The sequence below is a fragment of the Oratosquilla oratoria genome, chromosome 24, assembly GCF_046742065.1.
Source record: "Oratosquilla oratoria isolate Oo_2021 chromosome 24, ASM4674206v1, whole genome shotgun sequence".
NCBI lineage: Eukaryota > Metazoa > Arthropoda > Malacostraca > Stomatopoda > Squillidae > Oratosquilla > Oratosquilla oratoria.
In genome coordinates this window covers 58300356-58305020 of record NC_134800.1, presented here as the reverse complement: position 1 = coordinate 58305020, position 4665 = coordinate 58300356, and the positions used below count along the sequence as shown (strand labels likewise).

The window sequence follows — 4665 nt, the reverse complement described above, 5'->3', positions numbered from 1 at the left end:
AGGCTCTCCCTTTCTCCCTCCCACTACCCTTCCTCACTTTCTCTCCTCCCTCTCTCCTCTCCCGCCCTCACTCGCTCCTCCCTCCTTTCTCTCTCTGTCCCCCTTCCTTTCCCTCCCTTCCTTCTTCTCTCTCCCCCTCCCTCCCTCTCTCTCCTTCCTCTCTCCTTCTCCCCCTCCTCTTTCCCTGCCTCAATCTCTATATATCTATATATATTATATTATATTTTCTTATCTGTGTATGCGCGCGTGAGTGTAAAAGGGATGGGGCTAACAAAATCCGCATGACCGCCTAGATGTGGTCCCTCCCGGTCCCCTCTTCTGACGTACCTGCTTCGGCGGTACATATACTAAAATTGGAACGATACAGAGAAGATTAGCATGGCCCCTGCGCAAGGATGACACGCAAAATCGTGAAGCGTTCCACATTTTTGGTCGCAGACACCTCCTCTATTATGGTCGATAGGCGAAAGTGAATTTAGGCAATCGTACGTCTAAAGAAACGGGATGAGCCTAACGATGAAGAGCTTCCTCTCTGGAAAGGTGGGAACCAGGGTTCGAATCCTGAGGAGGGACTGACATGTTTTCTAGGGGACTGTCAGTTATTGTGTACTTTAAACTACATACACTTTTTACAAATTTCACCATCGTACAATGCTGTCAGTATGGTGGGCCCTCTAGTGACGTAATGAACCTTATCAAATTGTAGTATCCCTGTTCTCCATATTCGATGAAATATTTGTATATTAGGAAGTGTTAGCTGGGTTGTTTAGAGTTACAGAATTAGTGATTGAATATCAAGAGGCCCTTTCTCTTCTTTTCTCTTCTTTCTACATAAAACACTTGTGAAGATATATGCCGGTTTCGGTCGTTGTGTGCCGTCGTATCTGTTTTGATGGTACCTTCGTTATGGGATGGAACAATTCATAGAAGATTAGTTTGGCTCCGAAGCAAGGATTACATTGAAATGTTTAAGGCATTTCAAAATTTAAGCCGCATACAGGTGCCCTTTAGTATTTTATAAGGTAATGGTTTGATTATTGTTAATGGTGTGAGTTTGTTCAACGTCCGTTGCGGCGCTAACAGCAACATTTTAGTGATCGAATCCCGTCAGTGCTCAGAAAACAGATTATATATTTTCATTGAAACTGGTATGTATATTTAGTTTCCATTCGCTTTAAAATTTGTAATGCTAATTTGCACCAAGTATAATGACTGAAATAATTTAGAAACAATTTAGCCAGTCGAAAGAACACGAAGTAACACTGAAATTCAAAGCCATGAAAGCAATATACAAATCTTAAAATTAACTTTTATTTTGTATTACTTATTAGATAAAAACGTGATTAAATAGAAGAGTGGATAAATAAAACCGTGATTAAGTGAATAAACCGTAGGTTAAAAAACTATGATCCGGCTAATATCTGGAAAATAACTTTTAAGAAGTTTTCTCTGCTCAACCACGTCTGAAAGACCCGTTTTCCCGAGTCGCAATCCTTCGCCGGGGTCCGTGGCGTGACCCTGTAATCTGGCTACTCAGAGGCTTGAGCCCGTGGACGGCTTGAGGCGGGGATCACTGCTGCGGGACTCCCCATGTGGACTGGGCGTCCGCACTAAGTTGGGCATCAATATGGTCGCCCTGGGGGAGCTCAGGGCGCCCAGGTTGTCTAAGGAGGTGTGCAACGGGCCAGGGGGGAAACCCAGCAGCCAAAAGCACCCGTGTCCAACAGTAGTGGGATCGCGCCTGGGAGTGGGCGGCCCGCAGCAGCCTCGCCAACACAGAAGGACCGGACTCTTTTTACGTCTTATTTTTTATTTAAATAAATTTTATTATTTTATGTGTTGTTGGTTTATGTTATAATTGTTATTGTATAAATCGATATTGCTATATTACTACATTAGCTATTTTATTCAGGTTATATTTGTTGATATTTTTCTTGTAATTATTAACAACAGTGGTGTGCCAAGCAATAGGGATGAACAAGGTGAGAAGGCTGTTGAAGTGCACATGTAGACTAACACATTTGAGTATAAGACGATAACCTGCGCTTCTCTTGGGGATAGTATTGTGCCCAAGTGGCATTAAACATTTAAGGTGTGACATTACATATTTAAAGTGATCAGCATTCGTGATATTTGAGTGGAAATAATAATGCATGAGACAGGGTGAAAATGTTTGATGGTAAAGTAGTTTGATATTCTCATGGGTTACTAAAGGTATTATCACACTGGGCTATTTTTCCTCCGCCTCCGACTGTTGGAGCATATTTTCCGCCCGCAGTTTTCGGGAAGGAATCTGATATGCTGGAGGAAAATAATATTCTCCAAGCATATCTATGTCAATTGTTGTCTAGGCATTTTACGGCGGAAAAAAATCTGGAGGTGGTCGTTACAGACGATTAATTGGAAGTTAGAGGGAAAAGAGGTTAGTGTGATACCGCCTTAATGGGCTGCTACTTGGGAAGCCAGGGGTTTTCTTCTTAAAAAGATCGGGACTGGGCCTCTGAGGAACGCGGTCCTTGGGGGTGGGAGTGGAGGGTGCTAATAGTTAAGAGGTTGGTAGAAAAGAGGGGTTGAAGTTTGGTTGCATTTTATAGGTAGAATGTTTATAAGAAAATAGCCGAGCGAGCTGAGTCCACCTTGTTTATAAACAAGAGCCGGAAGCTCGAGTGTTTTGCTGACATGACATTCCTTTGTAACCGAAGTGAGAATTATGCAGACTCGAGATTATTCTGAGTAAACAGTATTCCCGTATAGACTGGAAACAAAGAATCTGATTGGTGAAGGCTTGGAGAAAATTCAATTGGTTCACGATTTTAAGATCACGCCCTTTAGGGAGGATCTTAAATATGAAGTTAAGATCATTGGTATGTGGTATAGTGCTTTGGCCAAAGATACTAGCATAGAGCAGAGTACCATAGTGTTGTGGTGTGCCTTGACCAGGAGTGACGCTTCCCGTACAAGGACCCCCTTGTAACAGCCGACAAGGCCCTCTTTCATACGTGTATTGGGCGCGTTGACGTCTCTTCGCCCTGTGTAGTGAAGGACACTGCCCCCACGTCAGTCGATACCCGTCTGTCTTTCCATGCGCACCTAGTGTTCCCATGTGCGCATAACCCACTGACAAATAAACGCGTGAACCGTCCAACCTGTTTCACTGCTGCTCCCCCCCTGCAACATTGCTTGCAGACAGGACTAAGAAAATCACTACGTCACTGCAAAGCTCACGTAGGATCTTACGTACTCTCGTGGGATTTCTTTGAAAAGATTCAGAAAAGTACGCTGCATATGAATTGGCGGAAGAAAAATATAGAAAACTATTATTTAATCTTACATACATATACCAAGGCTTTTTCCCCCTTACAAGGGAGGTAGCCAAAAAGGAAAAGGCATAAAATCATTCCCACCCATTCCATCCCTGAATACACTCCACACCCCTCCACCCTCCCTCTTATCTTAGCACCTCCTGGATGACGGGTCATCCCTGCACCTTGTCCACTGCCCTGGGTAAGAAGCAGTGTCGCAAGACACAGCACATCCACAGCAAGGCCGCTTCATTAAATCGGCGACCCCCTCTCCGTCCCCCCATTGCATAAAAGGAGAAGACGTGGAGAAATCCCTTCGGGCAGCGTCAAATTTTGCTCACACATACTACCTCACTCCCCATCCCCCCGCCCATTCCACCTCATGCATCACATCAGTCATCCATATACAACCATTCTCCATTCACCCCTGTCTTCTGTCCTCTCCCGTCCTTCCTCAACAGACATTCCCCTCTTCCCCAAAGCCCCCTTCACCCCATCCATCCACCTCATCCCAGGACGTCCCCCCATGTTCACTCCCTCCACATCTGCCTTCCATACCTCTTTTACTAGTCTTTCTTCCCTCATTCTTTCCATGTGTCCAAACCATCCTAATATTCTTTCATCAACCTTATCTCCCAACTCCCTTTCCACCCCTGTTCTCCTCCTCACCTCCTCATTTCTCACTCTATCTAGCCTAGTAATCCCCATCATACTTCTCAGACACCTCATCTCAAACACATTCAAACTCCTCTCTTCCTCTCTTATGTTCCATGTTTCTGCCCCATACAGTGCTGTTGGCACAATCACTCCTTCATACAGTCTTCTCTTAGCATCCATTCCCAAATGTCTATTCCTCATTACATTCTTTAATCCACCAAGGCATTTATTCGCTTCTCTCAATCTACATTCTACCTCCACCTTCACTCCACCTTTTCCTGCCACATTTGCACCCAAATATCTAAAACTATCCACTTCCTTAAGTCGCTCTCCCTTAATGCTCACTTCCAGTCTACTTCCACTTTCACCCCTTGTACATCTCATCACCTTACTTTTACCCACATTTATCTTTAGCTTTCTTCTATCACATACTCTCCCAAACTGTCACCAACTTCCTCAATCCCTCCTCCGATCCTGCCACAAGCGCAGTGTCGTCCGCAAACAACAGCTGGCTCACCTCCCACTTTTCTCCATTTTCTTTAACCATCTCCAATCCCTGACCCACTACCCTTGCATTTACCTCTCGCACTACCCCATCCATGTATAAGTTAAACAGCCAGGACGACATAACGCATCCTTGACGAAGTACCACCTTTACCTCGAACCACTCACTCTCTCCATTTCATATCCTGACACAAGTTCTACT

At 44.5% G+C, this 4665-nt stretch overlaps 1 non-coding gene across 1 annotated transcript; it reads left to right on the top strand.

Moving 5' to 3' along the window:
- The first annotated feature begins 323 nt into the window (after positions 1 to 323).
- Positions 324 to 430, top strand: LOC143038719 (U6 spliceosomal RNA). Its single transcript, XR_012967605.1, has one exon. It is a non-coding gene; the product is annotated as a U6 spliceosomal RNA (small nuclear RNA).
- Positions 431 to 4665: the final 4235 nt, after the last annotated feature.